A 12608-nucleotide genomic window follows, 5' to 3' on the forward strand; every position below is an offset into this window, starting at 1 on the left:
AAACTGTTCCCAAGAAAGGCCATAGTTCATCTCGTCAATATTACCAATGCAATTTTCAGATTCCAACATTTTCCCACTGCGTGGAAAACAGCCACCATCGTACCACTGGAGATGCCAGGAAAAAACCCCCACCTTCCTGAGAGCTATAGACCAATCAGCCTGTTGTCCAGCCTCGGAAAGGTAACAGAGAAAGTGATACTCGCAAGACTCCAAGCAGAAACGGATACGTTAAGAGTTTTGCCTGACGAGCAGTTTGACTTCCGCAAGGCCCATAGTACAACTCAACAAATCCATAGGCCAGTAGAAATCATTACGAAAGGTTTCAATTGGAAAATCAGTACCGCTGCCATCTTCATCGATGCAGAGAAGGCGTTTGACAAAGTGTGGCATTAAGGCCTTCTCTACAAACTCAAAGTTCGGCTTTCCAATCAAGTTGATAAGAATACTCCACTCATACTTGAAAGACAGATATATGCATTTCAGAGTCGGAGAATCGATTTCGTCCAGATGCAGGGTCTTAGCAGGAGTACCCTAGGGCTTTTCTGGCCCCTCTCCTGTTCTCAGTCTACGTAGCAGATATCCCTCTGAACCCGAGAACAACATTCACTTCATTATATATGCAGATGATACTGCATTAATGGCAAGATCTCTGAGCCGTAGAAGATTGCAAACCAGTATACATGTATTAGCGAGATGGCTGGCAGACTAGAGGATCCAAGTTAACCCACTGAAGAGTTCAGCCATAGTGTTTACAAGGAAGAAAATCCACAATATGTAGGACATTCATCTTTTTGGAGTTACGATTCTGTGGCAGAGCGAAGTCAAATATCTCGGAGTGATCCTGGATAGAAAACTTCTATTCAGCAATCATATGACACATTACCTCAAAGACATCAAGGTCATAGCCCAACTCTACCCTGTAATCAACAGACAAACAAATTGGATACACAAACAAAATTAACAATTTACAAGATGGTGATGCGGCCATCACCATCTTGTAAATTGTTACAAGATGGTGAGCGGCCGGTCATCACTTATGTGTCCCCCGCATGGAGCCACACTGAAAATGATTCTGGATGCCCCTTGGTTTATCAGAAACACCCAGATCCATAGAGAAGTCAACATTATTATTATTATTATTATTACGGGCGACTCCAGGGAGTCCTTAGACTCATCGAGGGAAGCCCTAAACATCATGTCCACACAACTATACGACATTCACAGTATCTATCATACCTTACCTTGAACTCACTGTCATAGCACCCACAACAGACTCTGGCAGCTTATTCCACTCATTTACCACTCTAAAAGTAAAGAATCCAGCTCTAACACCCTTGCTAACCACACTCTTGTCCAGCTTCCGTAGGTGTCCCCTAGTTCTCCCACCACCAGGCCTGATCTCAAAAATATCCTCTGATTAATCCTATAGAAACCCTTTAGCAATTTGAATGTCTCAATCATATCTCCCCTTTTCTGCCTATCAACTGATTTCTGCAACCCACAAATCTTCAACCTGTTCTCATAAGGTTCATTCCATAGACCTACATCATCTTGGTCACTTGCCTCTGGATCCTCTCCACCTCTTCCCCATCAAGAAGAAACCTAGGTGACCAAATCTGGGCACAGTAGTCAAGATGAGGTCTTATCAAGGCTCGGTACAGAGGAACAATAACTGACTTGTCTCTGCTCGTCAATGTATTTTTCAGCAACCAAGTGATTTGATGAGCTGATTTAGCCACTTTTGCAATGTGCCCCCTAAACTTCATCTCCCTATCCACCAACACTCCCAAGTCCCTGGCGTCATCAATCTCCTGGAGTACAGTTCCATCGAACATGAGCTAGCTTCTACACTAGATTTAAAGATAATGGTAGAAAATTTTGCAAAATTGAAGGAAAGAAAAATTAAAATTTGATTTTCATATATTATACATATTCTATATTACTTTGTATATTATTAATAAAGCGTGCCAAAATAATTTTTATTTTTTATATTTAAATTTTCATTTTTAAAAATATCCAACTTGTGAAATAAGGGGAGCACTTGTAAACTTTGCCTAGGACGCAAAATAACCTTGCATCAACGCTGGGTATCCCCACACTTTAACATACCTCAGTAAGGGTCAAAAGTGGTCTGGGTAGTGGCCCTTCCCATAATGCACAGCATTGTGCATACCTGAAATGATGTGTGCTTTGCATTACGGGATACTAAGGGAATTAATGTGAAGTCATTTGCTTCTATCAATCAATCAACCAATCAATCTTATTCCAGTAATTCTACATTCAACTTCTTCAATGGCATGTCCCAGTACAGAAGGGGAGATGGTTGCGATGATTTCCTGAATATGCTGCTTCACTTCCATGTTTCTTGGTTTACTTTCTAAAGTTTAGGACTATATATATATATATATATATATATATATCAAGTCTGTAGTCCTATAGATAAAGATCGTAAACGTGTTAAATCAAGAAATTAATAAGATTTATTTTTGGAACTCCCTGTATTAAAATTGTGAGTTTTGTTCCTTGTGCTCACTTAACTTAGTCGTTTTCACCTGTTTACAGGAAAATACGACTTTCTGATTCAATAACAAACTGCTCTCACCAAGATCAGTATTGATGATATCATTAGTGTTGATGATATCAATTTCACTCCATTTATGCACACTTGCATGATTTGTTATCAGTTAAAGGCAGAAATGATTAACAACTGTGGAATCTTTAAATCTTATTTGCCGTATAGTTGGATTTTAGAACCTAAATAATTTAAATAGAAAACTGAAATTGTAGGTGGTAATGAGGATTTAATTTACTTTTTTTTTTAGTACACACGTTTCAGAACTTATAGCATGTTAGTATTGCATGGGCTGGAGCTGAGAGAGAGAGAGAGAGAGAGAGAGAGAAGAGGAACATAAGTGTAAGTTTGTGCTCTTTTTGAATAACTGAAGATTGTAGACCATAGAGAACATTAGTGCATCTGTTCTGGAGAGTAGAGGTAGCTTGAATGAAAGAAGAGGGGAAGTTGGTTTGCTTGAACCATCCATGGTTGAACAGCTATTGCTGATTTGCTATAGGTCCAGCTTCAAGTGAAGGAATGGTGGTTGACATGTTAGTGCAACAGCATCCATGTAAGTACCTGTAAAAATGAGGTAGAAACACCATATGCAATGCTGGTTGGAGCGAGTGTGAGAGATGTCATCAATTAGCTGAATTGCCCTCTTCTGATGAACAGCAAAAAGAAAAGTTTTAGCGATGTCGAGATTTGGACAGAGTTAGGAGGCTGAGGAACCTTTGAATGCGATGTGTTTATGCCAACAAAGATTAGAGGTAAATGTCTGCGTAAGAGAGATCTGTCAATGTGACTACGTTATCCTCATCCCATTGAAGAATGACATGGAGATCAGCAGATTGTAGAAGACCTGGAATGCTTGAGCACTGCATGACTTGTTGGAATGATTAGGAGAATATGAGTATATTATTATCACAAAAAATATGAATGAGATCTGCAGTCAGTGAAAAGAGGAATCATTGTTTATAGGAGAATGATACACATGATTGATGAGAAGCTGTTCACCATGACAGCGGTCAGAGAGGAACGTGAGTACGCAGCTACAAAGGATGAATGGCAGACCATAAAATATGTTGAGCAGGCTTCTATTCCTGACCTGATCACTCTCCCAAATACTATAAGACTGAACTACATGATTTTTTCCAAACCTTTCTATTAATGCATATGTAAAGGAGGAAAAATGACATCTGGGGATTCGTGATATGGTCTTGGAAACTTAGAATGGCAGAATCCATACTGGTGGTTGCTGATTAACTGGTAAAGATGGAAAAGAAGGTGACTTAATGATCATCTCCGTTACTTTTTATTTTAGGAAGAGGATTGGTTGAAAACAGTAGATCAATAGTTTGGTGGCAGGCTTTTTTTTAGGAAATGGCCTGAATATAGGCTCGTGTTCTGGATGCTGGTAGATAGCTGATTATGAAAGGGTATAGAGGTTATATGAAACATTAGTTCTAGAGCATAACTTTTGAGTAAAATTGGAAAGATGTTGACATCTCAATTCTACTAAAAAAAAAAAGACCATCAGGCCTTTTATATCTAAGTTCCAGATTTTTCTGTCTTTCTGAAAAAAGACCAGAGAAGGCATGTGGTATATTGTTATTGTGATACGGTAGGAAGTGAATTTGAATGAGTCGCCTGTGCAGAATAATGATGCCAGGAGGCTAACTTTGTTTTAGTTTTATGGTTGCACCTTCTAAATAAAAAAGACAGAAAAATCATAAATTGACAGCTGTTGTGCCCAGTGACCTCAAGGGATGCGATGGCACAACATAAATATTTCAGTTATGATTAGCGAATCAAATAAAATCAGTTCTTACCAGTTAACAACTGCAATCAAAATTTTTAATTACTCCAAAAATGCTTTTATTTCTCAGTTTCTGCCCTCTAGTGAGCGCAGCCAATCTGTCAGGAACGAACTCGTCGTCCTCTGAGTGTTTGTATGAACAAACAGAATTTCCTGTGCGTGCATCAAATGATCGAATCATTTAATGAAGACTGTTCTCAACACCGTATCTCACCAATCTGTAAGCAGGGAATTGAAGAGGATCGGTGTTGGCATTCGCATGCCCATACGAAAACCACAGATTTCTGCAAAGACCATGAAATTTCGTCTAGAGTGTTGTCAGGAACACTGACTGCCTACTGGAAAAAGGTAGTTGACGAGTCATGGTACATCTTGTTCTGTACCGTCGGTAGGCAGAGAGTTTGGTGGGAGCTACATGAAGCAATGAACCCAGCTTGCATTGTGAACACAACTCAAGGTTCTAGAGGTTGTGTTGATGTGGGGCATGTTGTGTTGGTATGCAAGGGGTCCTCTTATATTGCTGGAAGGTCGGGTGTCCTCGAAGAAGTATCTGAAAGCAGTTGCAGATCAAGTCCATCCTACAGTTGTTGACTTTTTATCAGGTGATGGTTTTTGTACGTCAGTGCTACTGTCCATCGTGCAAGAATTGTTCAGTGAGCATAACAGCAACTTCCACTACAAATCCCGGATCTGAACTCTGTTGAGAATGTATGAGAGAAAAGTCATCTTGTGTCATATCAGCATTCACCAGTTAAAGGACTGGTGAATGCTGGTATGTTGTAGACATAGATGCAATCCAACCTTGTGGAATCATGCCAAACCGCATGTGCTGTAATTGGGGCTAAAGGAGGTCCAACAGGATATTAAAAGTTTAATTCAGTGGCTAGTATGTGTATAATACAATGCTGTTATATATGACAAATGCAATTCACTGAAACAGCCACATGTAATAGACATTTTTATTATTTAACTGCTCTGAGCAGGTTCTTTCGCAACATCACTCCTATTAGATGGTTCGTTAGTTATTTTAAAAAAAAAAAATCACATTTGTTAATTTTTTAATGTTGCTCCCGCCCACGAAGAGTTGTTAGCAAACGTATTGTACATTTTGTGCCGTAAGTGAGCTAAGGATTTTTTAAAAATATTTTTATCAATTATATATATAATTATACATTATATATATTTGGTATTTTTATTTTATTTTTTTATGCAGTCTGGAAACCCTTCTCTTGACACGAGACATGGAACTTTTTCAAGTCACTGTAGGCCTCCAGAAAGCAGGTAAGTAGTCTCACACGGGAAGGTAAAATTATTTTATAACTTTCATTTTAATATGGAGAATATTAGGGATCCATTCATAATATTAGCGCCTCCGTAGCGCAATTGGAAGAACGACGGTACATTGCTCCCTTCGATTGGAATAGGCCTAAATTCGATCCTCGTCGCGACGGGAGGAATCTTTATCTGGTCGATTTCAATCGAAGGTGAGTTAGCCGATCTCATACGGAGGTAGCAGGGTTTTTTCTCCCGGAAACTCGGGTTTTTCATCCCGCATACAGACAAATCGGCCCTTCAGAACACACGCAATTTACAGAGAAAAATTACTAGTTGTGGTGGTGTTGGAGGTGGGCGGTAGATGGCGTTGATTCGTAGTAGAGGTAAGGTGTAGAGACAGTTGAAGATGTCCTCCCGCGATGAGTCTTCGGACTCCTTGGATGTATCAGGAATAATAATAATATTATATAGTCAAATATGGGAAGATTTTCAGAGTTTCGTATATTCCAGCTTCAGTAAGCTTATGAGAATTCAACTTTTGGAATCTGAGTTGCTTTGGTTTACACTACTTAAAAGATCCAATCTTTGTCCAGGAGTCCGTTATGTTCACCTTTTATTAGTGTTTTATGTCGAGGATTATATTCGCAAACGTTCTCGCGTAAGTTTCGAAATTTTTTTCCAATTTCTTTCTATATATATTTGGCTATAAAATATGAATGGATCCACATCCTCCATATCTACATCTTATTTATGCCACATCGAAGCCTTTCAATTTATACTTAAGTGATTGTAATTTTAATATTTTTACCTTCGCTTCAAAATGAAAAAAAAAAAAAAAAACACTCTGAAGGTGGGAAATACTTTGAAGGAACGTAAGAATGAGGAAGCATGCATGCAGCTATTATCCAAAAGGAGATTTCATGTCAGTAACTGAACATTGGTCAACTGATAAGGCATTTAAGAACGTACGCATGCGGTGGGGAGAAGGGGATCTTCCCCTTCCCCCCCCCCCCCCCAAAAAAAAAAGAAAAAGGAAAAAAAAAAAACACTAGAAAATTTTTCAAAAATATTTTCCTAATTAAAATTCATTTTTTTAATTTATGTTGTGTCGTGTCTTTTATTTCTATACTACTTATGAATTAGGGGTCACATAAGGTGGGAATACCCTATAGTTCTCGGGAATCACGGTCGCTGTGAACGCAAGGCGAACGAGGTAGTGCTCGGGCGGAGCAAGCGCTACTTCGTTTTCCCGAGCTCGGCCGGAGGAGATCATGGGTTTCATGTATTGGCGATCACTGCAGATGCTCAGTCAGGTCGTAGGCAATGTCAATTTGTGTATTCTCAAATCGTCTACTTAAGGTAGCTCAAAAGAATTATGGTTGATCAATCTATAGTGTTTATAAATCAATAAAATTAAGTACGACAGAGATTGTATCTAGATTGGTCGCCGAAGATGAAATCTCAATTCGAACATTTGCTAATAGACTTTTCTACGAAATTTAATTTCAAAGTGGTATTATTATTATAGAAGAATTAGTGAGATATAAAAAATAATACTAAAATAAATCCGCCAACGTCAATTTTTTCTCTTTATGAAGTTATTTATTCATTCAAATGACGCAAAAATTTTAAATTTAGGATTACGTCGGAAAAACTTGGGAAAATGTTCAATTGATATTCGTCATATGGTGTAACAGATGGATTAAACAAAGTTTAATAGCAACTAGTTTCAGCCTTCTTCAAACACATATTAAAAAATAACCAATAAAACATCAACGTTGAAGTCTGCGCATTCAAAATTGTTCTCACGTTGGCTTCATTGTTGGGCGTATGCATGCGTATAACATCTCGCGAACGCTAGTGTATTTGATCGTAGCACAATGACAGGCTGAAAGGTTGTAACTCAGGTTGTTATTCAGATGTAGGGGGTTCCGAATGATTTCTTTTGATTCTATTATCTTTCTTTCTAATTCATCGTGGCAACGAAAAATGTTATTAGACTTGTCCCATAGGACTGCATGGCTAAGGTTTTCTTCATTAGAATCGGCCGAGAACAGAACATGACTAGACAAAGCACTGGCTCGCGTTCTCCTGTAACTGACGTCTCTCTGATGTTCTTCAATGCGTAACTCGATCGATTTCTCTGTTTGGCCAATGTATGGTACATCACAGCTGCACCAAATCTGGTACACACTGGGATATTTAAGGTTGTGATGCCTAGGTTTCGGACGACTCACTAAGAAGCGGATTTTCGGAAGAGGAGTAAATAAAGTTCTTTTGTTGTATTTCCTAAAAACCTTGGCTAATTTGGCTGAGACAGAGCTTATGTGCGGTATAGAAATATTACCTTTCACCCTATTGGTCTCTTCATTATTGCGAGTAGGTGGATTTAATAGGAATTTGTCAATTTTTTTTTGTGAATAACCATTTAGTTGAATAGTAGACCTGAGAAAATTAAGATCTATATCATCATCAAGAAGAGAGCGAGCACAATGATATATATATATATTGTTCTAAGCCGTTTTTCGACCGGTTGTCGAGTTAGTCAAGCGGGTTTTTTTCGTCCTGTAAACTCAACCAAAATCAACCATAGAACCCACACTATTTCAGACATGAAATACGAGTGTTAGGGTTAGGGACCACGAAATGGCGGCACTTATTGAGCCGCTCTCTTCACTGCATGCTGCTTAATTAGTGATAGCCTTGGGCCAGCTGTCTCTGATTGGCTGCCAGTGGAGATTGAACTGCCCCATTCAGTCTCCAAAACTTAGATAGGGCTAAAACGGCCTCGTCTACTCCCTATATGGGAATAAAAGGCGTTAGCTGATTTTTTTAAATTTATATATATATATATATATATATATATATATATATATATGTTAAAGGTACCAAGCTATTTTAAACCTGGTTTTACATTTATTATACCCAAGGTAAAATACTTTCTACATTTATATCTCCTCCTGAGATTTTTATTTAATAAGGTTAAAACACCTTATTAAATGACTTGTTCTGGTAAAATACTTATAAGCTCTGTATTACTAAAATCTTGATATTTCTAGCCTGGCTCCCACTGATGAGACCTCAATGAAGGTCGAAACCGGTCTGGGTAGTGGCCCCTTGCCTATAATACAAAGCATCATACATCTCCTCCAGGATATGTGCTTTGCATTGTGGGTAAATATTAAGATTAGTGATCAGAGCTTATTCTACTTTTACCATGAGTTACCTTGGTCTTGCACTACCTGCAGGGTCAGCTAGAGTTGCATTACATGCAGGCACAAACTTGACTTATCTGTCTGTTTGCTTACTTGGGAAATGGAGTAAAACCAGGTTTAAAATAGCTTGGTATCTTTAACATTTATTATACCCAAGGTAAAATACTTTCTATATATATATACAGTATATATATATATATATATATATATATATATATATATAGTTTTATGAAGAATTAAATGACTAGAACCGGGATTTAAGTAAAAAGGTTTTAATATAAACACACCAATAGTTTCGGCCTGTAACAGCCTTCTTCAGGTGACATTATAAAAGAAAAAACACTAAACATTGAGGGTTAAAAGACTATGAACAACACAGACAGTCTTTATACATAATTAGTATGAAAACGTTGTAGTTGTATTTGAAGCTGAAGGTCACATTATTCGTTTATAATGTCACCTGAAGAAGGCTGTTACAGGCTGAAACTAGTAGTGTGTTTATATTAAAACCTTTTTACTTAAATCTCGGTTCTAGTCATTTAATTCTTCATAAAACTATGTATGTTAACCGAGTCAATGATCATTCTGTCATATATATACAGTATATATATATATGACATATATATATATATATATATATATATATATATATATATATATATATATGTATATATATATATATATATATGACTGCCACTGATGAAGAGACTGGCAAACAAGTGCTGCCATCTCTTGACACTTAACCCTAACAGGATATGTTATTGTCTGAAATAATGTGAGTTCTATGGTCGATTTTTTTGAGTTTACAGGATGAAAAACCCGCGTGTCTGGGAGGAAAAACCTTTGCCCATGCCAAAGATCGACTAACTCGGAACCGTTCCAAGAAAGGCTTGGAAACGGTTCCCTCAGTCGGTTTGTTATATATTCTAGAGTCAAAACTCCCCTATCTTATAAGACAACTTACTTTCAGATAGTTGTCTTATGGATTACATAACAACATGATGCAAACGTCAAGTAAGAATTCATTTACAATTGATTTTCCTTGATAAACATTTCAAAGACATTAAGGTTAGGAACCCAGGTCGATATTGTCCACATCTTTCAACATCTTTTCTTTCCTGGTTTTTGGTATCGAGTAAATTACTATGCTGGGATGTAGTACTCCAAACCCTATCGATCTTAAGTGCGTGTCTTTGAACGTGAACATTATTGAATGATTAGCAGCCATATTTCTCCTGGGATGTAAAATTGAGTTGAAAAAATAAATAAATGAAGATACATTCGCTGACGCTTTTTATTCCCTATAGAGAATAGATGAAGCAGTTTTAACCCTAAGTTTTTGGAGATTGAGGAGGGAGTTCAATCTTCACTGATAGCCAATCAGTGTTAGTTGGCTCAGTAATTATACACAGCATCCACCGACGAGGGAAGTGCCGCCACTAGTGGTCCTTAACAGTACGGGATTGTCGGAATAGAGTGGGTTCTACAGTCGACTTTCTGTAGTTAATGGATGAAAATCCAGAACTTAAAAAAACAAAAAAAACCCTGCTAGCCGTTCCAGAGATCAAATAACTTCGAACTGCTGGTTGAAAAGGGCAGAAAAAAACTTCCTCTAGTCGGCGACTAGATTCAAATGCAGAATAGCTTTCTTCAGGTGGCTATAAATGTAAATGCCACTTCCACTTAGGCTACACAGACGATGGAAGGGTTAACTTCCACTCATGAAAGTGAGAATTCCATCTTTTACTAAAGGGGATTAGGATTCGTTGCCAGCCTGATTGGCCAAATGGTTAGCATTCTGCTCTCCAGCCAAGAGGATATGGGTTCAAATCCTACAGTGGACATGGATGTTTGTGATTGTCCTACTATTGTGTGTGGAAAGGGAGTCTGCAACCATTTCTAGCAGACGTTAGTTTAAAAACCCTATGAACTGAACGGGAGTGACTATACGACGTCCAGTGATGCTAAATGTCAGCAACTATTTCTTTGGCATTTCTAAACGTTAATCAGAGGCTCTTTTATATCAATGTTTTGAACGAGAACATTCGCAAGAAACAAGCTGTACGTAGAGTGACTGCACATGCAGTCATAATTCTGTATTATTATTTTAGTTGTTGTTATGGAAGGGAAAGCCATTTTCGCAGGGCTGCACAGACTCACGATATCGAATTTTTAAAAAGCATAAAAAATTCCGGATAGATTCAAGTGATATCTGACCCTCTTGCACTACATAACATTCTTATTAAAGACTCAGCCAAGGGTGTTTTTTATTGGTTGAATAACAGCTTCGACAACCATCTTTCTATATGATGTCAAACACTAAAGACAAATCATATACCCCCATGCTACTCCCTAAAATTATATCGGTTTCGTTTAATCAATTCTTGATTAGGAATCAAAGGGCTCCCCACTTTACCAAAAATGAGCCAGCAACACAGTTGTGTACACTACCATGTGACCTCAAAACATTTACAATGCCTGGAACTAAGGTGTCAAAGACACCATACAGCCTCAAGGTGTTCACAGGAGGTAGTTAAGTTTTGATATGGACAGCGACGGCTCGTGCATAGGCTCTACGGAACTGCAGCATCCCCAATTTTTCTAGGCATATAAATATATTTATTAATTTATTTATATTTGCTTGCAATATTTAATTTTATCATCAACAATCCTATACAATTCTCTTATTTTGTATAAAAAATAATAAAAATCTATCTTGTATCACTTAGGAGGGCGCTAGCAGCACTGTGTTTACCACAGTGTCCTATTGCTACGCGCGCAAGCATATGCACGTCATAGTGAGATGCGAGCTATTAGCGTAATGCGGCACTGTCCGTCGCGCAGTTCCACTGCTGTTTATATGCAGTTTGTGCCAGTAGGAGCGTCTTCGTAGTGCTTATCGTGTTTACTCCGTCTCTTTAAATATTCGGACATTACAATTAAAGACATAACATTTGTTATAGTTTCTCAGCCAGGAATAAGCATTGATAAGAAGTGCATTAGAAGTTTTAATACATCTGTGGTATAAAAAGAAAAGTTGGCTATGTGGTTGTGAAGTGAAAAATTTTATCCAAACACGTATACACTGTATTTACAGTGTGTATGTATATTTCGAAAGTTGCAGCAACCCCACTATTCCAAGCCACGAGTCGCCACTGGATATGGGGACTACTGGACTGATTAAAGGTTTAATCTCCACTGGACTGATTAAAGGTACACTACAAGCTATCACAGTAGTGTTCTGTAGCTTCCACTATAACTTTTTAATTCTTTGTGGAATTCAGTATTATCTACCCTCTTGCAGTCAACTGGAACTACTTCTAAAACCAATGAAGATATCAATACAGCAGTTAATGGTTAAACTGTCTATCCTTGTTTTGATATAACAAAACGAAATATATTTCTCCTACTCCTGGGATCTTATTAAGTTTTATCAGATAAAGCCTTTTTGTTTCCGTATAGGGAGTAGGCGAGGCCGTTTTAATCCTATCTAACTTTTGGAGACTGAGTGCAGTTCAATCTCCACTGGCAGCCGATCAGAGATAGCTGGCCCAAGGCTATCACTAATTAACCAGTACACAGTGAAGAAGGCGGCTAGCAAGTGCCGCTATCTCGTGGTCCCTAACCTTAACACAGTATTTTAATGTCTGAAATTAATATGGGTTCGACGGCTGATTTTTTTGAGTTTATGGGACGAAAAACTCGAGTTTCCGGGAGAAAAAAGCTTAGAAAATGTTCCTCTAGT

This window comes from Typopeltis vanoorti, chromosome 10 (genome assembly GCF_054136105.1).
Source record: "Typopeltis vanoorti isolate ZY-2024b chromosome 10, IOZ_Tvanoo_1.0, whole genome shotgun sequence".
NCBI lineage: Eukaryota > Metazoa > Arthropoda > Arachnida > Uropygi > Thelyphonidae > Typopeltis > Typopeltis vanoorti.